At 42.8% G+C, this 25241-nt stretch overlaps 4 long non-coding RNA genes across 4 annotated transcripts in view; 2 read left to right on the forward strand and 2 right to left on the reverse strand.

Annotated features, from left to right (window-relative positions):
• LOC135920141 (uncharacterized) overlaps positions 1 to 25241 on the reverse strand; it is a 303939-nt gene that overhangs the window by 9314 nt on the left and 269384 nt on the right. The window lies entirely within an intron of this gene.
• Positions 1719 to 7184, forward strand: LOC135920101 (uncharacterized). Its single transcript, XR_010570176.2, has 2 exons — positions 1719 to 2155; positions 2217 to 7184. It is a non-coding gene; the product is annotated as an uncharacterized lncRNA (long non-coding RNA).
• Positions 5756 to 10441, reverse strand: LOC135920097 (uncharacterized). The gene is made up of 3 exons (XR_010570172.2): positions 9664 to 10441; positions 8688 to 8826; positions 5756 to 7689 (listed from the first exon to the last, which is right to left on the reverse strand). It is a non-coding gene; the product is annotated as an uncharacterized lncRNA (long non-coding RNA).
• LOC135920091 (uncharacterized) lies at positions 13795 to 23318 on the forward strand. The gene is made up of 4 exons (XR_010570171.2): positions 13795 to 14099; positions 15295 to 15348; positions 16410 to 16599; positions 17897 to 23318. It is a non-coding gene; the product is annotated as an uncharacterized lncRNA (long non-coding RNA).

Below are 25241 nucleotides of genomic sequence, written 5' to 3' on the forward strand. Positions count from 1 at the left end.
TAACTCTATTATAGCACCGGTTATCTTCCCTACGCTTTACATGGGTTCTAAATGGCAGTGTAACAACGATGGTAACGACATCTTGCGATGATTTGTTAACCCACGTGGTGTCAAAAAAAAAGGTCATTGTAGAACTTTAGCTTGTCCTTAAACGTACTGTTACCGTTTACGGAATACCGGCTTGTGGGAGCCATTGGAGGGTAGTAGCAACACTTGCAGCGGCATCTTCTGGCGCTTTGTCCAACCACAACGCGTATGAAACGTTCTTGTGTTACATGAGTCTTCTCGTTGAAAGAATAAAAAGAAACTGCAACTTAACGACTATGTCTCTGCTGACGCTTAACAACAACAGTTAAGGCGAATATGATGGACCACTGCAATTTTAACTTTGCAGTTTTAACTAATCCATGCCACAAGATGACGCCACCATAGCAATTGCGTAAACACCTCTAATAATTGAACCCGTGTTCCGCAGAGGGTAATACGTTCACAGGAAATATAAAATTTTCATGCTGTATTGTAATACGAGGACAAAAACCGCTATGCATTCATAATTAAGCTGCTTCCGACAACTTTACGGCGCCAGCTAAGTTGCTGATATCGTTTTTAATTACAATGATAGCTATACGTTCTCTAGTTGAACTCAACATCGCGGGGCGGCGCCACCGTTGCTGTTGTTGATGTCTATACGTACCCGATATTACGGTAGTCCTTAAATGGTGGCACGTGTACGGACTACTGAAACTCTCCAGAGGTTCTTGAGCAGATGGCGTTCTCATGCCGCGAATTTAGAGCGTTGCGCACTTGAATTTGAAATGATTTTTAAATGTTGATTGTAAATGAATGTGCAACTTACGCGATAAACGTGTTCTGTTAACTTATTTTCACTGTTTGCAAAGAAAAATTGTGTATTTGCATTGATTCTTGACCGCGATGTCTCCGGAAGTGTGAACTTCAAGATGCACTCGCAGAGGACTGTCAGTCAGAGATGTCAAAGACCTTCGATATTTTGCTTCGCGTATAAATGCATATCGTGAAGTTCATGTCCTACATTCATAAGTAGGTCGTCGCCTATTGAACGAGTTTCCGTACCTGAGCAGCAAGCTCAAATATTTTTGAGGAAGACAGAGAGATTCATTTCATTCGTGAACACTCTCACGGGGTAATATGCCATCGTATGAACATGTATACTGGATGTATTTTACCACTACTGCAAACCAATGCCACTCGGGTCCTGACGTCAGTGTGTGATTTCGCCCCAGACGTAGCAATCCGCGCAAGGATGTAATTTCACCCATTTCTTCTGTTCACGCTTTCTCCTAACGTAGGCCAGTCCGGTCGGCATGCATAACATACATATATATATTTTTTTTCATTCAATTCTATTCCTCAATTTACATTCACATTCCATTCTATCATATACAGGACAACAATAATACTAGTTACTCGTTCCTCAATTTCTGTGCGTGGAACGAAAACCTTGGGCCGTATTCTGTAACGGTTCCTTTGGGAACCGGTTCCTTTTGGCTGTTACGTCTGGATTACGTAACTCGGAGAAAGAGTGGAACGGGGCGGCGTGAGGGGAACCAATCAACGAGCGGCGGTCTGCCGGAAGATCACGTCATCATTTTTGTTTGTACTTGGGGGACGGTATAGCAATTAAAGGATGTTGCTGGTTTTATAAAAAAACATTGGTTTCTACAGAACACTTGCAAATATATTTTCAGTAATAAATGTGAGCTTGCGGCGCAGACCGCTACTGGGAGTTGTAAGTTTATTTGTGTTGTTTTCTTATTTAGTCGCTAGGTGGTGTGCCATACGCTATGCAAACAAGTTGCCTCGCTTTGTTTACGTTTTGGACTTGCCAGTTTGCGCGCCGCGGATCCAAAACGATGTCCTCGCAGAAGGTTAGGCTGCTGGGTCCTCATGTTTCAGCGAGGCAACGCGATATACTCGTGTCATTTGTTGAAGAGCACCCCTACCTTGCGAAGGCGTCGTGTGTGCTGGGTCAACAGCTGACGGCGGCGCGCAAGGAGGAGCTCTCGCAACAAGTGATTGCCTTGCTGAACGCTGAGGGCCCGGCAGTGAAAACTGCAGCCCAGTGGCGCGGCGTGTGGAAGAAAGACGTGTATAACGCCCGCCGTGATGCAGCCAGGTAAGCACACTCGTTGACGGAGCTTTTGCGCACCATATTCTAACAAACGTGTTAATCACAGAGGAACCGGAGGAGGCAGCCTGCCCGGACCGCGAGGGCGGGCGAGCGCCATCGGAGTCTGCCCGCCGTTCTTTGAGCCCGACGAAGAGGTGAACATCAGGCGCATGGGTTTCAATAGGTCAACGCCAAGTCGACGTGCTGTCGCGATTCGCTCAGTCACCGCCGTTATGGCTGATGTGTGGTCGCGCGCTAGTGTTGCCGCTCAGAAGATGGCTCGAGCTTGAGCGGAAATCGTCAAGCTATTTACTATCGCTTGCGTCAAGTAAGGTCGACATTTTTGTTTAATACCTTTCATCAGTATTTCAGTCTACTCATTCAAACATTAGGGGGGTTAATAGAGTTGATTTTCCGGTCGGAGCCGGCGAAATGTCTGAGGTTGTATTTAGTGTGACGAGCATCGAGTGATTATTACAGAGTTTGAAACGAACAAAAGTGTGTGGTCCGGATGATATCCCTACATCATTCCTTATAAATTGCTCGGGCATCTTTGTACTTCTGTCGCTTATTTCAAAATTTCTTAAATAACAGCGTTGTTCCTGGTGATTGGAAACTAGCGCGAGTGGTGCCAATTCATAAGAGTGGACAGAGGAACAGAGTTGAGAATTACGGACCAGTATCCTTAACTAGCATTTTATGTATGTAAGGTTATGGCACATGTGTATACCTGCATCATGTCTCATCTTGATAACAATAACCTTCTTCATCCTAGTCAGCATGGGTTTCGGCAGGGTTTTTCGTGTACGACACAATTGGTTGCATTCACTCATGAGCTAGTCTCAGCAGTCGACAAGAAACAAATTGTTGATTGTATATTTCTGTATTTCAAAAAAGCTTTTGACGTCGTTACGCATAGTCTACTGATCGCTAAACTTTTACTTTACAAATTGGATGAGAAGGATATCTCATGTATTGCCGAGTATCTTCGCTCAAGACAGATGTCTGTGGCTCTCAACGGATGTTCCTCTGAATACGTACCTGTGACTTCTGGGGTTCCCCAGAAGTCACATTCATGGCACCACTTCAGGCATTACATCATCATTTACAGCATGGTTTCCAAAAAGGATTTTCTTGCGAAACCTAACTACTAGAATTCACGTCAGACTTACACTTTCATATGAACAGTAATAAACAAATTGACTGCATCTTTTTGGATTTCTCGAAAGCATTCGATCGTGTAGCCCATAGTCACCCGATATCAAAGTTCTCAGCAATTAAACTCAACTCACTAACCCTATCATGGATTCGTAATTTTCTTACTAATCGCGAACAGTTCACTGTTGCTAACTTTTCCTCTGGCCTCTTTGACGTCACCTCTGGTGTACCTCAAGGCAGTTTACTTGGGCCTCTTCTCTTTTTAATTTACATTAACGACTTGCCGAACAATATATCATCTTCTGTACGATTATTATTTCACAGATTTGTTCACACAGTTGGCCTAACCTTATCAAACCTGAAAGAAGCATCCTCGACGTCACAACGACTGAACAATCAGTTCAGCTACACCCGAATTTATGGCAACACACAACGCTTTTAATTGTTCAACTTTGCCCCGTGCGGTCCGTTTATGGAACGCACTACCAGATACCATTGCATGCCAATCTAAACACACTGCATTTCGCAATCTGCTAAGCAATCAATATGCCGTTTCAACCGTCTAAACACGTCATGTCTTTTGTAATTTACTTGCATTTTTTTCTACAAGTTAAAGAATTTCAGCGCTCCCAATTTTTTTACAATACTTACTACTGTATAACATGTAAAAACGTTTACAATGTTATTATGCTATTATGTTGTTGTTTACCATTTATTGTTATTGCTCTACATATTGCATTTGCTAATGTATTAATTTTCCATGTTCTGTGTGCACTCCTTTCATTATGCTGATGTTTATTTCTTTCCCGATTCCATACTAATATGTTACCGTATTTCCCCCTTACACTATGCCTTCTCGAAGGCCTGTAAGGTACACGTAAATAAATAAATAAATATTTAGAATGTTTGCAGATGACTGTATAGTATATAAGGTCATCAACAGCGAATCTGACCAACAAGCACTACAATATGATTTGGATTTGATTGCCACATGGTGTGAAAAATGGAAAATGTCACTGAATGAGCAAAAGAGTGTCCACGTCACCTTTACTGGGAAGCGCTCATATAACAGCAATCGTAACACTATAAATAATGCTACTCTTGAACAAGTGTCAGAATATAAATACTTAGGTGTATTTTTTTCTGCTGATCTAAGGTGGAACAGACACGTTACTCATGTTAGGAACAAGGCTGTCGGAGCATTAGGTTTCTTGAAACGTATCTTTAGTAGCTTGCCACAGAAACTTAGGGAGCAACTGTATTTCACACATGTGCGCAGTACACTAGAGTATGCGTGTGTTTGCTGGGATCCATATACTACAGAACTTGTATATAAACTAGAAAAAGTGCAGAACAGGGCAGTTCGGTTTGTCCTTGGCAATTATGACAGGATGCTTAGCATGACAGAAAGCAAAAAGGCATTAAATTGGTATCTTCTCGAACACCGTCGCCGAAACCTCAGATTAAAATTTCTTCATAACATATACCACTCTAATGCGGGGATAGCCAGGTAATTGTATTTTCAGCCGCCCACATGTTTCTCAAAGGCGAGATCACAAATTAAAAATATGTGAGATTTTTTTTTGACGCTCTATTGCATGAATTATGAAAAGTCATTTTTTCAGCTTTCATTATTGATTTAATGAGCAAACACGACTGTAATAACAAAGATAAAGCTTTGTGCCAAATATGGCACACCATGAAGATGGCTGAGCGCTCTTGCTGCCATGGCCGGAAAACAAACCTTCACGGACGGTGGTCTTTTTAGTGCAATGTGGGGAATGAAATGAAACAGTTGTTTGCTGCGTTCAGGCACAGATGAATGTTGCACTTCCTCTATCTTACCAACGACTTGTTTGTGCAAGGTGGCCGCTTACATCTTTGTTTCTTCTCGTTGAATTCTGGCCAGTGGCCGACTTGGTCAGATCGGTCGTCTTTGGGTGGCATTGCGGCCGCTGGTCCCTGTGCTTTTTTGACTTGAACCTGAAATTCGATGTCCTGACTAGAAGTCCTTCCTGGTCGCTAGTTGGGTAGGCACTTGTTATGCGAGGTAAGGCATTCTGCAATTTCTGCTTTTAAATGAGCCAGCGGTAGTACTTGTCTCCTCCTAAGCTGCTCCTGCACCCTCCTGTACAAGACCCATGCTGTTACTACCGATAAGTCTAGCATAGGCGTAAAAATTCGAAAGTGCCATTTCTTCGACCTCTGATATGTATGCAGTAAAGTCCAAACAGTGAGTGCAGCAGGTCAACACCACCCATGTGCCTGTTATGGACCATTACTACGCTGGGGCAATCAATTTCGCGAAACACCTTGGCGGAGGTAAACCAGCGCTTAGTCTTTTGGACTGGATCTCTCCCAACAAAGCTCGGCAGAAATGTCACTGCGCGGTTATCGTATCAACGCACACACGATAACTCCACGTCATGTATCGCGTTTGTGAGTGCCTCTGAAGCACCACGTCCTTTACATTTCAGTTCCTTTTCGCTTTTCAGGCGGCTGTTTGGTAGACAATTCGCCCTTACCGTACCGATCGTCAAAATTCCATCTTGTGATAGAGTGACCTGCAACTTCGGGCTATTGAACAGATGGCAGCACGTTACCATATTTTGTATTTCAAGTTCATACTGTGCCAAACATGGCACACACCGATTTCGGTTTCTCTGCTGTAGTTGCAGGCAAAATTGAGAAAACTAGTAACTGCCTTGAATTGACGAGACCAAAAAATATGCCAAAATAATTTTTCTATGCTTCTGCGGTCGAAATTTTCAGAGAAAAAAAAACCAATTGCTCGTGTTTGCCCCCTCCAAGTTTCACGTTGCATCCCAAAATCTACTTCACCTCTGTTTTGCGTATCGCTCAAGAGATGGCAGCACTTGCCCATAATAAGTGCGCATAACTATGAGATTTACTCCGATGGTATCACATTCTCAACTGGGAATCTCGCACACGCGAAAAAGAATGGTAACTGGTATGTGCCAAATATGGGACGCCATGCAATAGAAGGTTAAAAGCGACGCTTTCCGCTACTCTTTCTATGTTCGTACTATAAGAGATTGAAATACTCTACCACCTGACACTGTCTGTATTTGTTCAAATGATGATTTCTTCCATGCTTTATGAATGTAATTTTGAGTGTTCATTTATATGAGTTGTACCCTCCCTGCTGTAATGCCTAAATGGCAAAGCAGGTACCCAGTGAATAAAATAAAGAAATGTTTCATTGTCATGATTTTGTTTATATTGTGTTATAGCGTAGTTGCACCTTGTTAAGCAGCAATTACGAGCATTATGTGAAATCATGCGTGCAAGAAATGCAATGTTGAAGCAACTCTTGAGTTTAAACAAAGCAGTAGTAAGCATGAGTGTCTGCTATGTAAAGAAATCCTGCTCCAAAAAGTGCTTGGCATGTCTCGTTTGTTGCTATACGTTTCAATATGTGCTATACAGATTGCTTTGAACGACATTTCAGTTGCTGTGCAACTTGTGCTGTGCTTGTGTGTCACACATGAACAGACACCTTCAGCTTTGGAACAATGCATACTGCACAGTAAAATAGGCATCGCAAAGCAATATTCAACTATGCAAGATTGGTTGCCATTCACCTTGGAAATAACCTTTATTTAAAGAAAATGCCCTGGCAAGACAATATTTAAAAGCACAGTGAACAAAGCAAAAGAGTAACATAATGGCACATGGCTATTTGTCACTGCATGTGTATCTGTCATGCTCAACATAGACAAATCATGTGCTTTTCACTACCGCAGTATGCAGCATACTACGATTAGCCACATGTGAGCACACGCAATGTGTTATGTTGAAGTGCACGGCCTATTTACTTCATGAAAAGAAAAATAAAACATGTTCCACCAGCACATGTCTCCGCCTCATTTGCCAGCGAATGCGCCGGCGCACACTTTGCAGGTACGCAATGCGCAAATTTCTGGGCAGCCGAAACACACCAACTATGGATTCGCGCACCGCACGGCCTCATTGAAACAAAGCTCGAGAAGGCTGTACAGGGTGCGCCTGCGGTGGCACCTGTACTTGAAGCGGCACTTGTGCCTGGGCTGGCCGCTGTGCGCTGTCGTCATGTGCACCGTCATCATCTGGGTCGTCTGGCAGAGGCACGCCTGCTGCAAGGCAGAGGTTATGCAGCGCTGCACAAGCTGCAACAATAGTGGCTGCTTTCTGAAGCGAGTAGTGGAGCACCCGATACATCTGCAGGCATCGGAAGCGGCTCTTGACGACTCCTATGCACCGCTCAACGGCATTTCGCATTGATGCGTGTGCCTCATTATAGCGCCCCTCTGCCGTGAGGCGATTTGGGTGACCAGGCACAGGAGTCATGATCCATGGCGCGAGCCGGTACCCAGAGTCCCCTGTAAAGTGTTGCATGTTAGTGAACGAAATGGATACATTAAGGCACAATGCAAGAACACAGTCTACGCCAGGGCCCTTCTACAACAGGAGCGGGTCTTGGATTTATTGTTGCAATATCTATCAAACATTGACCTTCCCGGAAAGTTGTAAAGAAAGTTCAACTCATTTTAAAGAAAAGCCCTATTTCACCTGTTGTCTTGGCTGCAAATCTCATTCTCAGGTTAAGTTGGACACGTAATATTTATTTCATACTCGTGGTTTTCTGCTCCGTTCATCCCATTTGCCCCTCCCTAAATGTACATCTTCCACTAAAACCTATTAGCTCTTCTCTCTTCAGAAGTGTTTTTTTATAAAACACTTCTAAGGTCTACTCTCGAATATGCTGCCAGTATCTGGGATCCTTGCTCTACCTTTCGTACCTCTTCTCATGAAGGTACCCAAAATCGAGCTACCCGTTTGATCCTTTCTAATCACTCCAGCACCACATGTCGCTGCAACAAAAAAAATCACACACATTGCGACACAAAGCAAAATAGCGCTACTTGCACCATTCTACAATATATACTACACCGATCACTAACGTCGATGCCGAAAGTTTCACGCACACGCTTATTCCTTTGTTCCAAGGACAGTGACCAGGGACCAGGTCCCCGAGTCCATTGTCACCAACCCTTTTCCACCATACTTGAAAACTGCCATTTCGACGTGTTCTGTAGAATTCCACCCCTGCCTGTAGCGCTCCACTTGGCATTCAGTGTATTGAAATAAATAAATAAACAGCATAACATGTCAGCTGTTGTATACATGCTGGTACAAATATCTGCCTTTTAAGAGAGACTTGTTTCTCTCGATAGTCGCTGCAGGTTCATTAGGTACCGCTGCATTCACAACACATTTCTAGCAAATCACGCTTTCTTAAAGTTTGCTAGGATGCAAAACTATTTGACTGTGTATGTTTTACATGTGGAAGAAGCACTGCTACTTCAGGTGCACTTACCAAGCAAGACTTCTCCATGAAGTAACAGGCCACGAGTGAGGCGGCGGCGAAATGTAGAATGCCTCCAGACGAATGAATCGTGGCACGATCCCGGAAACCGTGGGTCAATTTCCAGGATATTCAGCTTCGCGTCGCACACCTCATAAGGGAAAGCAAAGAGAAGGTGTCAGTGCCACTGCAACAAATATGTGGCACAACCTTTTGCTTACAACACTACTTGCCAAACAGTTACTGTTCAGTCAGTGAACACAATTACAGAAAAGGAGATATCAACATACGCAGTAGGCAGTTGAACTAATGATCAGCATGATAACAGTGTCATCTTAACCTACAAATGCAATGTTGGCATGTGTTCACATGCTCATGTATGGCGTGCGGTAACAACACAATGCGCAAAATAATTCCTTTGGTTTCTTCCGTCCATATTGTATAAGATTCTGCTAAAGAGTGAACCTATGTTTTTTTTTTCAGACAAAGTGCCTATTACAAGCGAAAGAACGCGGAAACAGCATGTGCCGTATTGACAGCTAGAGCAAATGGGTGTCCACACATTCTCATTCTCCCTCACACCATTTTCATTGATGGGATGCTCCTTTTCGCGTTTACAGTCTGTTGGCCACAATGCTTTAGTTTTACGTCGAATAAGAATCACAAGGGCTCGTCTTCTGTTAGGATCGCTCGCAGACGAAGACTCCCTTCACTGCTACGGCGTCTATTCCGGTTTAAGTCGCGCGTAATGTGTTTACATTGTAGCATCGAAAAGGCTATTCAACTGTGATTGGAGAGCACTGAAAAAGTGCGGCCGTGTTCTATGCAAAGATCAAAGTCGTCATTACACATACAACACAAACGCTACTTTCTCTAATAGGAACGCAACTATTGCCGGTAATTGATGAAAAATAACGAAACGAAGTTTTTTACAACGTGCACTCGCGCAAACACATATCGAAAATATTTGTCAATGAACAATACTCACGACCATGCAGTTGAGGGTGTAATAGCCTTTACGGCTCCAGTACGATTCCGTTTCGCCGGGGCCGAGCTTCTTAGGGCGAACGATGGCTATCAGACTCCCGTCCACACATCCTAGAACTCCTGGAATTTTTCCACGGCTAAGAAAGCCTTCCTTGACGGCGGCTTTCTGTTGCGCCGTGGATGGGAATCTAACCCATCCTTTTTCCTTGCCCACAACCGTAATGGCCTTGGCGACGGCTGTAATGATCCGGCTGACCGAAGGCTACGACAGTGCAATCGCTTCTTCATTCCCGACGCGCTGTTGAAAGCTCCCGGTGGCAAAAAACCGCAGCGCGCACAGCACTTTCATCGTAGTGTCGACACCACGCAATCTTTGAGGTCCGAGATGTCCTTCCAGCTCATCGCAAAGACGTCGCACTATGTCTTTGGAGAGACTAAAATGCCTTCGAAACTCTTCTTCGGCCATGCCGAACGCGTCGCGTCGTTGCCTCTCGTCGCGTCGTTGTCTTTCGGCACTCGCCAGCAGCACAACCAAGGGAGCCGCCATTGCCGTCTGTCTCGTCTCGTCTAGGTGCCGGCTCGTCAGCTGGCGCGAGATTAGCCGGCAGCCGCGGTTGCCCTAGCAACCCTCGACATCATGCTCGCCCCCGCGCGCGACTCTCAAACGAACCACTTCTCCGCGGTTCCGCTCCTAGCAGGGAACCGGTTCCTTTCCAGAAGATTGGCAACCTGTGTGACGTCATCAAAATTTGTCGTCCCGCCCACCAGGGATGACGACATCGAAGCGCCGACCAATGGCAACAGCCGAAAGGAACCGGTTCACAAAGGAACCGCTACAGAATACGGCCCCTTATTATCGAATGGTGTGCACACACAAGCCTTTTTGGCATATGTCTCTTGTAAAGCCATCTGTAGTTGAAGACATCGTCGGGTGATGTCGCCACCAGCGCTTCAGCTCCCACCTACGTCTCTGGTATGAGGGCACGAAGATGTTATGGTGATGCGTCATACTCGCATTTCGACTGAAAAAAATGGCGCTGCGGAACTATAGCGAGAGTCCTAGCTAGACATGTCAAATATATACATTTAAATGTAATACAATAATTCATATAACTCAGGCTAAATCCCTTCCCTGACTAATGGGAGCATTTTGTGTTTCCCACGCTAGCGTTACCTTTTTCGGCTCTCATTCCCGCATTGCATGGACGGCTGTCTAGGCTATCCCGGAGACTGGGCTAATCCTGGAGACAATATAATCAAATATGGTGACTTGATAGACCGATGCTGAATGATGTGCTTCATCGCAAGGCTTGCGATATGATATGTAACGGTAATGAAACGACACAGTATCTTCACTCCTCACAGCGTTAATCAATGCCGTATGTACAGGCATAATGCTCGCGTATGTTTCTCGCGGAAATGTGAGGCGCAGCTGACGGTTGGGGTAACAACGTGGAGAAAATTCTTCCAAAGAACGTTCTATATAGGTACTAAAGAGAAAAATTTTAATGTTGAGCGCGCCGATAAAGTGCATAAAACTAAGAAATGGCGCTCCGCTACCATGCGTTATTGTCATCACCGGCTGGAACAAGCAGACGACAATCACTGCAGCAATTTTTGAAGGTGTGACGATTACTCGAGGGGAAAAATTCTAATTTTTGATGGCAGACGTATAAGAGGTGCGAGCATTGTGCGAGTAAATATAGTAAATATAACCAGTAACAATGAATGTGCCCAGCACAATATCTCAGTAGATCTACCGTGAGGCTATCACTTGGCGTCCACAATCATCCTTCAGCGATTCCTGCCAATGAATTTCTGTTTCTTTCTTTTTTAACAGCTGGGCCGGTATTTTGTAGCGATGCCTTTTCCGATTCTATGCTTTTTCACGCTTTTCGCGCTTGACTAGTGGTCAGAGCGACGATCTGCCCGCATTATCAACGGGATCGGACGGCCGTGTGTGGTGGATGATAAGAATAGCATAGAATAAGCCATACACTCTAAGAAAAAAGAGAGTAAAAAGTGAGTCACGGCAACTTGACTCTCTTTTTTCTTCCGAAGACCCACTTTTACGCGAGTAGAGTCAGAAAACAAGAGTCAACATTTGCGCATGGGTCGTTTGACTCTAAATAGCACGCGAAGAGTCGTCGTGGAAAATCGCCATTCCTCTGATATTTGAGATGAGTCTGGCGAGAGAAAGATTTTAATGCAGGAGAAGAAATACCAGATAAACTCTTCTGTTTTAGGCAGGCCCTCGGGTTCCTGTCCTGGTTGTAATGCGGTGTATCATTCTTTCATCCTTGTCATGTTCTGCAATTACTTCGAACTCTATATATTGATTTTCCTTGACCATGTTTGTTGATACCTCGCACGCTTAAGCGATAGCTGGTTTCCTATGCTAAGGAAGACTTGGATTTGCCACACTAGATTCTGACCATAAGTAAATCTAAAAAAAGTATTGGCTACTAAAGAGAGCACAGCAACGAGATAACAAGTTCAGTAGGCGCCCTCAACAGTGTCGATTGTAAGTGTAATTTCGCGATTTAAAATTAAATTTTGAAGATTTAAGTTCAAAAATCAAGATCTTGTTATGAGGCGCACGGTAATGGAAAGCTGCAGATTTATTTTCAGCAGCTCGGGTTATTTAACGTGTACGGAATCCACGGTATACGCGCATTTTCGCATTCTGACCCCGCGGTTGGAATGTGACTGCCGCGGTTGTGGTTGGACCCGTCACCTCGAGCTCAGCAGCGCAACACCAAAACCACTGGGCTACCGCAGTGCGTTGCGTTCCGCGACCAGAAACACATATTAGTGTACGCAACACTGCTTTGGAACCCCCTAGAAATATAAAAACAATAACACAGCAGTTTCACCCCAATGCTGCATGAACCACTGCACGAACTATTGCACGAACCAAGGTTCTTAGTTTCATCGGCTGAATAAACTGCAGTAAACATTCGCTTACTCCTGAAATTATCAAGCACTGGGTCACGCGCGCACGTGCAAACATCAACAGATCTCACTCAATGACGGCGAACACTCGCTGTCACAGCGTTGGCGTGATGAAGGGCGCGAGCAGAGCGGACCGAACGCTTCTGCTGCCTCTTCCTTCAAAGCGTCTCCGAAAATTTGCGCTATCTAAGCACACCCCTACCTCGCCTCCCCCCCACTCTCAGCTTTGCATCCATCGGAAATTATTTCCAAAACAGAGCGAGGGTGGCGCAAGACCGGGCTAGAGCAACGGCTAGAGGAGGAGAAGCGCGCTAAACTAGCGCCTCCCTCTCCCGGCTTGCGCGCGTTTTATCACGTGACCTCCTTAGATACTTGACTTGGGGCGGCCATCCAGCCCGGCTCAGCCTCGAACACTTCCTTTAACGCGCACAGTCAACGGCGCGGGATGGGATCTTATCGCACTTGACTTTATACGTAAGCTCGCGGTAAAACCGACAGATATATTTCGACGGCTGTGCCCATATAACTGCTATCGCAAAATTCGCAATAAACAGAAAATTTTACTGAGGACCAACAACGCTGCTTCTCCACGTCGTGATACAGCGGTGAACGATATTTCGGGAAAATGTGTTGCTAAATCTCCGTCAAACACTACGCTCGCATTTGGTGACAGCGGAACGCAGTCGCAAGAAATTGTGGAGAAAATACCGTAGTTCTGGCAGCTTCAGGTGCACTAGATTATTCAGTAACGTCGGCGGCTTTGTAGTTATACCTTACATCAGAGCAAACTGCATTCGACAGAGATCAAGGGCAGCCGCACCGTTATAGCTAAGCAAATTAAGAACAATTACGCCGCGTCTTCCCACTTCGAGCACGCTTCGACAGCCCAACGATAGATATTTCAAACGTAACCGCACTCGGACGAGCAAATTTTGCTTCTGCGAAGTGAACGTAGCTGGTATTTCAAGACGCGTGTTAAATTCACGGCTGTTTCATTCGTGAGTATTATTACTTACTTGACGGAAAATTATCAGTGAGCAAAACAGTTTTTGTTTCAACGCAAGGAAAGAAAACCGAAACTAGTTGTGCGGATTCAAATGATCCAAAGCCGAAGCCGTCAATAGTATGACGCCATTTTTAGTTGTGTTGCATATCGCGCGAATACGTTCTCGTCGAGTCGTGGTTCTTTATTCTTTGGAGTGGTTCTGAAAGGAGGGCGACTGCAACCAGGCGTTGCGGCAAGTTACGGTGGGAACTTCTGTCCGTGCTGTGTGATTGCGACGAGGACGACTGCCGCCAGCAGTGGCGTGTCGCCGATTTCGTCTTTGCCGACATCGAGCAAGTGCAACAAGCGCCGGAAGTGTTGCGTTTTGCACTGCATTTTCCTTGTGATATGGGAGATCGCAACGCAGAGACGACCAGATGCATACGAAAGACTACCAGCGGAGAGTGACCTGTGCCATATTTCTCTTAACCTCTCAGGTAAGCATATCAGCTTTTGTTCCGAGTTTACAAACGGCGCGTAATCGGCCCTTCCGGCACGGCTACATTTTGCGCCACGTTTCTCTTGGCAGTTCACAGACGTTTCTTAAGCATGCGTGGGCGTATGTATGCGAAAATACTACTGGCAGACGGAAGTCTCAGGAGAGCATCTGAAATTATAGCAAAGCTGTACTGCCATAGATAAACACCGTTCTTAACGACTCCAATGACGAGTGGCCTGTCGCATCGAAAAATCCGTAGAATACCAAGTACTGCGTAACTTGAAGTGTAGTGTGACCAGTGTGACTTTCGCTGGCGAAGACAGGTTGTCGAAAAAACAGTAGTCTATTCTGAAGATTTACTAGCGCTTTAGGTATATTGTCGCGAATAATAAAAACGCTACCACGCTGTATGGCAGTGTCAGGCGATGTGGCAGCACAGATATTTTCGTAGCAGTAAGGCGGCTGCATGCACGAGCGAACAGACACAACCCTTTAAAAGCGTTGAAACAGAACAAATTTAATGTGCATTTGGCGTCAAGTCGGAAACACATTGGCTTACAGTATAAGCCGATGTATAATGCTATTATTGTTTATGTCATCTTTATTTTCACGGTTGTAAATATTTAAAAGCATGAATTTGCTGCAACCTTTATATAGTAAATCCTACTAGGCGCACAAAACCTGGCTGTGTTGTGTAGAGAATTTTTGCTATTCCTACTGGATTTTCTATTTTGAGTCCGGTGTTTTATGAAAAAGAGGGTCTTTTTATTTGTAGTCTTATGTTAGTGCAGATATTTGGCAAGCAGAAATGAGCTGATTGCAAAGTTGTATCTCCCGGTCAGCTGCACATGAACCCAAGTTTATCCTGTCTTGGCTATTGTAAGGTGCATATAACAATTTTAAGTATACACAGCCGTAGTTGGCTTTGTCACTGTAGCGTATTTTGTAAAAGTAGAATGCTATGATTATTTTACTGTTTTCATGCAGAAATACCTTTTTTCTTGTACCAAGAAACGCTCACATCATTGAATGAAATGAGGTGTGGTGTATTTTTCTACTAATTTAATAAAGGAAATTTCGTCTGCGGTGTATCAGAGATTAGTTTACTTTCTTTTACTAAACAATGCATTATCTCCTCTGCTACTGCTGTTGTTCTGTGTATCATTGTAATTTTGAAATGTACTTTATTTTAGGTATTCAAGAAATGGCAACATCCAGAAGACGCCATCTTATCCAGCACGTTATGGGTGAGACAGATCGTAGCAGGCACTTTTGCATATCTCATTAGCATATGATACTATTTGTTTTCATTTTTGTGTCCACTTTCCTGGCCTTGAAAAATTTCAGCATTATTGTGCAAAGGGTAATACTTTTACATCTAGATAGAGTAATCGTCCAAAAGAGAGAAACATGGCTGTAGGAGACGACACACATAAGCCTCCTTTGTCCGTATCTCTATGTTGTGCACTTACTCTGTCATTATCTACCAACAAGCACAAATTCTTCATCAGCTACATTTACTAATTCTCTGTTATTACAATTTAATTGATACAACATTGAAAGTACAGAGGTTCACAGGAAGACAGAGACTTGAAATGATAAGAGTCGTAGAACAAGGAGCATCGCTGAAGCCAATGTTTCGACAAAGAAAAGGAGATAACTTTTCTTGCCAAACATTGGCTCCAGTAAAATTTTTTGTTCTATCACTATTTACGATTAAAAGACAGCAATAGTGCTCTTGCTGAAGTATTATGCATTATGGAATAAAAATTTGCAGGGTTAAATGTCAGGAATGTGAAATTTCTTGTGTATTTTAATGCTACAGCGAAAGCCAGAAAAACAAGATGTAGAGAACCACATTGTTATTTGTCACTACCCAATTTGGCCTGCTTCATTCAGAGCTTGCACTTTGTTGCATTAATGACCACTGGAATTCATTAATTGAATTGCTTCGTGATTTTCTTATATTCAGAGATATTGAACTTGTTTTAATGCAGCTTAACATAGTGCATGTAAAAAATATACAATGACATTTTAAGAGGCTTCCAGTTGACTAGCAAATCACTTGATGGTATGTGCTCAGGTTACCATTGAGCTTCCACGCACAAATCGGATGCACATTTTTTTTTCATTGCTTGGATTTTCATAAACATAAGTACCATTTCTTCTTTGTCGATGTTTTAGTTGTGTTGTAGGACCTAACTGTTTACATTTATTTGTATTGGTATCCATGTTACACAGACAGCTGAATTTTTCTTGTAAACTATGACATGTTAGGACTAAGAGCGTTTGTGCAAATTTGCTGCAGGTACACTCTGGTGGCTCCCTTCCTGCATCCTACGACCACCGTGTCCTCACTATGTCCCCTAGGGAGTTCGAAGCCTTTGGCGGCTCCTGCCACTGCGTCCTGCCACCACCGTGTCCTGACTACGTCCACTAGAAAGTTGGCAGCCTTCGTGATGATGCCAAGCAGGCTGGAAGCTGACAGAAAGATCGAGGTAAATGCATGTAATTAAGTGGCAAATTTTTGAGTGAAGTGGCTTGTAGCCACTCAGCAATGAAAGAATTAACTTCGAAGCAGTTTAGACTCCCTGCTATCGGTGCAGGAATGCTCAAGTCCATCCACTTTGCCTTAGCCGCCAAGAGGCTATGCGGATTAGATGAAGTGCGATGCAAATTTTGAAACTAGTAGGAGACCACTTGTACAATTTTTTTTCTTGCTTGACACAAAACTACTTTGATAAAGCTTTAGCAATTTAAAAACAATACGGTGTACTTCATACATGTTATTGGGCATAAATTTACTAGGACTGCCTCAATAGTAAGTATGCCGATAAACTTACACCAAAACTGACTTTTTTTGCTAGTTCATCCTCATCTCTGTGCACTGCTGCATAATTTATCTTCCTGAAACCAGTTTTTGCATGCAGCACAAGTCCTAAATATGTGGATTACATAAATTTGCAGCTTTTGCTGTAAGCGAGTTCTATGAAAATAAAATTAATAGGCCATTTTGTCCATTTTTAATGACCCATAATAACCTGAGCAGTGGCTAATAAGCAGTTCAATTTTTGGTGTAAGGCCTCTCTTTATTGTCCTGAAAAATTCGGCCCCCTTAATGAAGGAACCAATTTTTTGGCTGTGCCTTTTAGGATGCACAGTTTGGTGCGTTACACAAGTATTTCTTGAAATTAACATTTGTCCTATATTGAAGGGCCTCCAGTTTTTCGAAAAGAAATTTCAATTGGTCGTGTGCCAGGTCGGGACAGCTCGCATGAAATAGCCTACTTACAGAAATAGGGAGGGCCATACCCGCCGTGGTTGCTCAGTGGCTATGGTGTTGGGCTGCTGAGCACGAGGTCGCAGGATTGAACCCCGGCCACGGCGGCCGCATTTCGAGGGGGGCGAAATGCGAAAACACCCGTGTACTTAGATGAAGGTGCACATTAAAGAACCTCGGGGGGTCGAACTTTCCGGTGTCCTCCACTACGGCCTGCCTCATAATCAGAAAGTGGTTTTGGCACGTAAAACCCCGTTATTTGAATTTTTTTAGGGAGGGCCCAGTACACTTGACTATATGTTAAGATACTATTATGGATCTACAAAAGACGGAATGAAACATTCCGTCCTATAAGCAGCTCTTCACATTCATTTACACTTTTGCACATCTGCATACCTCAAGTCTGGTGACCTGTGTCTGTTTTCATTATCTGCTATGTGCTGATGGTAAACTTCAGGTTTGCCCTATGATGGAGAATATTTTGTTGCTTATAGATATGGATCTGTGTTTTTCAGGTTGCCTCGAAATTTTACCCAAGCCGTGCCACACACTTGGGCCAGGCCTCTTGCAAACGACATATAACCAGGCTCAACGCATGATGTCGAGTAAGTCCGGTGATCGAGGCAACCTGCTGTGCAACCAGCGTGCAACCTTTGGTGACCCTCAACATGTTCCACCTATTTCACAGCTGCACACAGCTTCCACCTATCCAAACCGCATCACCAGCTGTGGTCACTCATCGAACCATGGATGAATGTTGGGGTGGAGTGATTTGAAGAGACATCCTTTTTTGTCTCTTCAAATCCTTAGCAAATACTTGTGTTATTATAATTAATATGTGTCTTTAGTGCCTAGTTTTTAATGGTTCCTTTCTGTTAGAATTCTCACCATCGATTCCTGCTATTATAATGTATGTCTGTCTTTATGCACAGTTTTTCATAGTTCTTTTGTACTTGTCTATGTAATTGATAGGTTCATACTTGTTATACAGAAGGCTAAAATGCAAACTTACGGCATTTTTTTTCTTCCTTTTGATAATCTACAGCACTGCAAAGTGTTCAAGAAATGTAACCCAACGTGGGCTTTGGTGCAGGAAAAATTTAAGAGCAATATAGAGTACTTATTTCAAACACCCATTATTTTTGGAAAAGTAAAGAATATAGGAGCTCAAAAAAGAAAATATTAAACTAGAGAAACATGAGTTCCCCTCATAAGTCTGATAATAATGGGACTTCCCTTCGCTGCAAAGATACCAGTAATATACTCGCATACAAGGTTTGAAACACAAAAGCTATGATTCCCTTGGCATTTCTCAGTGCCTATTTGTCACACTGACGAATGTCAAAGGCATCGTAGGTTTCATGTACACATTGGTTGTGTTACACTTTTGAGTATTGCATTTCTCAAACACAAAGGTTTACAGCAGTGCTTTAAATAGCAAATGCATTTCCTAATTTATTAGTGCAAGATGAACAGTACAGATCATGTAAAAATTATTTTACAGACTATATGTCCATGGATGCACGCTTCTGATGACATAGCAGTGACGTGGTCGTGGGATGAATAACTTTATTTCGGATTTAAATATTGGCTTCCAGGTCTGGGTTAGTCTCCTACACTGAATAGTCTAGGTCAGAGCCCATTTACTAGAGAAAGTGAATTAAACTAGGAATTATAAACATCAGAATATCTTGTTTAGGAAATTAATGTGACAATCGGCAAGGTTTATTGGGCATTCATTTCCAAATTTGTAGGATATATTTTATGACTGGTTTCATTATTGTGAGAACAAATATTTGTTTATTGTCGCACTAGAGTTGGCTGCCCCCATTTGTATACAACCCCTTTACAGGCTAAAAATTCAGTGTGTTACCCTATTTACTCACATAATGATCGCACTTTATTGTAAAAAAAAATTGACTCAAATTCAGAGGTGCGATCATTACGCTGGGTAAATTTCCCACAAAAAGAAAAAAATATATCCTCTGGCATTTGCTACGGGATGACAACAGGTCAACAAAGAGGTGGCTGCCTCTGTATGTACTGCGGGACACAAAAAAAACAAAAACATGGTGGCCGGCAGAGCAAGCCGAACGCGCCGAACACGATTTTTTTTTTCTTTTCGTGAGTACATTACGTGCATTCAAACAGTTTCTTCCGTATCAGTAATGAATAATATCTGCAGGTTTGCGGCAATAACATAGCCATGTCCACTTTGAGGGGACAGAAACAGATGGGCGCGCTTAGCTGCCTGTGACATAGGAACACATGGCGGGCATGCTGCGGAAACTGCGGCATTTGTCTTCACCACTATCCTAATATGGCACGTTTCCGCTAAGGGTGGGCGAATATCTTAGCTGCGTTACAAACGTCGGCGAATGAATAGGGTACACTTCTAACGTATCACTGTAAATGTGGCTGCTATCATTGCCACTCGCGATTTGTTGCGTGCCCAGAAGTGCAGACGAGAAGAAACGAAAGCCGCCTTTTTTGTTGTTTTTGTTGACCACAACCATTACAAAGCCTACACATATAAAAGCAAGTTTGGTTGTAGCTTTTTTTTGTCATATAAGTGCGGAAAGTGATGGAAGGAATGAAATGGGGCATCTGCTTAAGAATGTTTAGTGCGTGCAGACTGCTTGGTTTGTCTTGAAGAGTTGTTCGCATAGCAGTTGACAGATGGTAAGCGCGATCATTATTAGCTAGACTTGGCACATGACATATCACTGCGGCAAGTTTGGGGTGCAATCTTACACAATAAATAAAAAAATCTAATTTTGACATCAGAATTTAGGGGTGCGATCGTTACGCGAGTGCGATCATTATGCGAGTAAATATGGTATTAGGTTGTTTTTGGTTTTGCACACTCAATATTAAGGGATGCAAATGGTGACATACAACAGAATGCAAAAATGACTAATGAATGCAAGCAGGGCGTGGGGCTTTTTAGGCAGATGCGTGCGTGTGCTATTTATAAAGTTACCCATGGTATGCGTGAAGGCATTTTCTAACACTTTGGTAGAAAACACTGACACCCACTTATTAAGGGGAAATACTCCTCAAAACAACTTTTTTATATATTTGTACTAGAGATTTGAATATACTCTCATTCATAAAGTGTTTTATTAGATTTGAATTGTCATTGATTTTTGTGTAGCTGCTGTTCTTTAGTTATGGTCCTACACAGTGGCAAAATATTCTTGTGGGCACTTTCCTGTGTATAAAATTTTCAGAAATAGCTTCATGCTGTATCTTATTTAGCTAGTTATATACTGCAAAGTGATGACACCTATCGAAATGGCTTGTACAATTACTGGAACTATGCAAAAAATATTAGGCCACATTAAATCATTTTACAGATTGCAATTTCAATTAGATATCAGCATTCTGCATATTTTGAATAGTATGTATGCCAAATTTCGTTAGTATGGGACAATTATAAGTGCATAAGGTTATTGTCATGCTATTGTGAGAAAAAGTTTTTGAAGTATATTCTATTTTTTTTTCACAATAGCATGAGAAGAATGCAAGATTAGTAGTCAGGCCTGTCTGCCTGCCTACTAATCTTGCATACTTCTAGTAACTTTACATGCTGTTTGAATAGATATTGGCACTTTGCAGTCTACAAAGAGCTGAGTTAGCTGCAGCACACTGCTTTTTGTGAAAGTTTTATACACAAGAAAGTGCTTGCAAATATGACTATGTATTTTGTTGTTGTGTAGGACATAACTCGAGAAGCAGCTAAACAAAAACTAATGGAATATATTAAATCTGCATGAAGAACTCTACAATTGGCTCTCTTTTCAAACCTCTAGTACAAATAATAAAAATATTTCGAGTAATATTCAATCAGCAAAATGTTCCCCTTGCTACAGTGACCTACAACATAGCGACGAAAGTTTAAGGCAAGTCCTCTTGTCAAAGCGACTCTGGGCTGTCTTCCCAAGGGCTTCTGTTAAAGACTGCATTTTCCTGCATTTGTCAGGAGAGCAATACAAAAATGTTTGTGAATGTGGAAATGGTATTGACACACTAACAGAAAAAAAGACAGTTCTGTGAAATGTAGAATTGATTATAACTTTGTTCGACATTTACATTCCGACTGCATATATTTATTTCGTGTTTTGTACTGAGTGTTTCAGCGGTGACTGCCGCTAATTATTGAACATAACTGCTTCATGACAGTGCGACTAACAGAAATTTATAGCAGTGGCAGGCATTAGAATTACAGTACTCAATGACGTCTACTATGTAAGAACTCAGACTAGCACCAGTTCTGAGATACACATACCCAAAAGGTAATGATCAAATAGATTTCTCTTTCACACAGAATCGTCCCACAAGGCTTACAGAACTCATTGTTTGTCATCTTGTACAAGCAGATTATGCGCCAGATGTAATTTATGCTCAGTAAATACGTAAATCAGTCATGCGAGGTGTCTCACTTTAGGTTGCAAGTTCGAACTTCTTTTAATCTTGCTTGCTTTTATTTTGTTTCCTTTGTGAGCATGAGTGAGTTGGTGACCTTGGCACATATTGTCAAAACTGTTTCTTCATCACTGGGAATAGCAAAATTTCATTTACACATGAAATTCCCAGTTACTGATATGGTAGGCTTCGAGCTTAATTCCCTTATCTTTCATATGTTTATCTACCAAGTAGTTTTATCGTTCATTGAAACATATCCATGCAATGCAGAGTGGGCACCCAAATTATAAATATCTGTTCTTGCTTTCTACCCTGCTCTGGTGTTTTCAAAACCTAGCATTGGTGCAATGGCCTGTCTGCACCTGCAGAAAAGTAGTGAAGTGGCTAAAATTAAAGGTCAACAACATAATTAAGATACAAAGCAAAAATATAAGTTTGCAATTGTCCCCCATAACCAGAGTTTTGCATAGAATTTTAAAAATGGACATCCTGCTCGGGTGTGAGAGTTGCTTTGGGCACCAAGGGGACTACGTAGCACCTGTGCTAGTGTACACAGAAAGCAAAAAAAAAATCACTCCAGATTGGAGTGGCAGGAGAAAGTTAGGCACAGATGTTTTATTTCACGCACCATTAATGTGGCTTATCATCTGCTCCTGTTGTATGGGAACGCATACATTGGGAAGACAATCCTTTGCGCCATTGTTACCTTAGCGGGACACCAGAAAAAGGTAGAAATAAATAAAATCCAGAACAGGTATTCACACTTGGTTGCACACAGTGTATTATCTGGAAGTGTTTCACTCTACAAAAGACTACTGTGATAGATAATCATAATGACAAAGACAAAAGAATTAAAAGTCATCATAATCAGTCAGCCGTCCGTGACCTCCAGTGTTTATAGAAACACTTCTTTCTGTATATGTGCCAAGCCGTAGGGAGGCTTTATGTAACTCAGTCATGCTTGCTTAGGTAAAGATTGGAATAAGGGAAATCACAAGAACCTTGTATGAGTGATTTGTAAATGTGGCACCTAATGTAACTTATTCATGTATGGGCTGAGGATAGATTGCAGCCAGTGCATAATGTGCTCTTACAGGATAACGTGTGATGAGTAAAAGAAGCCTTCCTCACATCTTCCTCTTTGTTTCTTCTGGATCTTTGTGCACTATGTGTATTGTTACAGCTGCGTGCATGTAGCTGGGTATAGTTTATGTGTTCTGCTTCCTTCCTTGTCCTCATAATTCATGCGCCATCTTTGACGTAACAAAATACAGCTACCTGTGCTACTTATTTTGTCAATGTGTTTGCATTATGGAAAGTTTTGTATTAGCGGTTATTTCTACCTGTGAAATTGTCTGTGTCAGCTATTATACTTAGTCTTGCAAAAGTATGTTTCTCAACATAAATAAATGATCAGTATAAGTGTTGCTGTATTTATTTTTGTAATTTTGTCAGTTATGAAGTTTTTATACACTGTTGCATGTTGTATGACAGAATAAAATTGATGCACAACTTTTTATTGTGGTGTTTTTCAGATCAATTTTCATCTCACGCTAACATGCACAAATTGTGTGGGAAAAAGTGCCAACAAGAGTACCATAACGTAAGACAGCTGTTTTTACTGTTAGATTGGATTATCAATTGCCAACCAGTTGTTTTTAACAAGCATAGTATAATGCATAGATAATGTAATCTAAGTTGGAATGTTGTTTTTATTGCACTTCATTATGTGGGTCTCATTTGCACATAAGTGCAGCCTTTCTTATTTGTTATGTGTAGCTTACTTGCTTAGAATGTTAAGTCGTAAGTTTAGAACAGGGAAATAGGTTGAACTTATAAATCTTTTGACATATTATAAGAGACTTGTGCGGTGGTGAATTAAACTTCTACATGAGTTACATAATATTTTGGGGTCTCATCAAGGTTCTGAGTGGCATTGCAGTGTCATGCATATGCAGCTGCAGGCTACATATTGGATTTTGCTTTTGCTACATTTTGCTTGGTTGGCTATTGATTCCAGTTTAATAGTAATGAGAACTGTCTTGCTTTCATGGTGATTCTCTGCTGACTGATACATTTGAATTTTCCAGAAGACAATAACAAAGATTGATGAAATATTAACTTTTTCTTGCTAACCTGCCATGTGCTTTTTGACATGTTTACTGTGGATTCTTTGCTATCCTATGTTGTCTTTTCACAGTAGTCTTCTTGAGAACTAGCCGTAGTCGTGTGTACTTACAGCAAGAGTTGTTGACACATTTTGAAAAGCGGCTCGACACTGCCATCCAAGAGTGAAATGACTTGCATGGATCAGTTGCTTTACTTTATTTGCAAGAGACCGGCACCACGCACTAAGGGTAACTTGACACACACTGCTGGAATCATCAGACTCATCTAGAATAGTTACCGGAATCATACTTGCAGTGTTCATGTGACACTTTATCTTGAGTCGTCTGACTCATCTAGAATTGTTAACCGACTCCCTCAGCACTAATCTTGTAACCCCTTTGAGAGAGTATAGGCGACTACTACAACAGAGTATGCATGACTATTGTGTGCGGAGTCACGCAAACACCTTCTATGGAGCACAGATAGTCTCGGGACTCTCTGCCAAAAGAGAGTTCGCGTGTCTCCCACAAAGTGTGTCGTATACGTGGCGAATCCAGACTCTTCAAAAAGAGTAAGAGGTACTCTTTTTTTTCTTAGTGTGATAAGGCATCGCTACAAAATAGCGGCCCTGAGCTGCTTAGGCTTTTAGTTCCGCCGTAGGGCGTTACCAGAAAACTCAGCCCAGCTATGCGCCGCCTCTAGCCTGGCAATCACCTGCGAGAGCACCGACCCACGTAACCTCCTCGCACCCCGCTCGCGTAGGGCAGTGTCGTGACGTCACAGGCGAGTAAAAGCTCGGAACAGCCGACGCGGTGACCCACCTCTCGCCTCCTCTACTCCGTGCTTACGTGCTGCTGCCATTGGAAGACCGAGGAAAGTCCAGACGTCCAAAGAAGAAGCGGCTCACCAGGAAGAGCGCCGTACTGCCAAGCAAAAAGCGATGCGTCACCACCGAGCCGATCCGGAACACCGCGCCGAAGCTGCGGCTGAGAAGGGGTGACGCCGAGTCGAGGATCCTGGCCGCTATTTTGTAGCGATGCCTTATGCGTTATTCTATGCTATTCTTATCATCCACCACACGCGGCCGCCTGATCGCTTTGATAATGTGGGCAGACCGTCGCTCTGACCAGTGGCCAAGCGCGAAAAGTCTGAAAAAGCATAGAATCGAAAAAGGCATCGCTACAAAATACCGGCCCTGAGTTTCAGTCCAGGGATCGCGAGAGTCGGCGCCTGAACGCTCGACGTCACCGAGAAAGCGATACCGGACTGCGACTGCTCGAAAATTCCCAGCGTCAAGCCTACCGAGGCAATAACTTAGCAAAA

The sequence above is a fragment of the Dermacentor albipictus genome, chromosome 2, assembly GCF_038994185.2.
Source record: "Dermacentor albipictus isolate Rhodes 1998 colony chromosome 2, USDA_Dalb.pri_finalv2, whole genome shotgun sequence".
NCBI lineage: Eukaryota > Metazoa > Arthropoda > Arachnida > Ixodida > Ixodidae > Dermacentor > Dermacentor albipictus.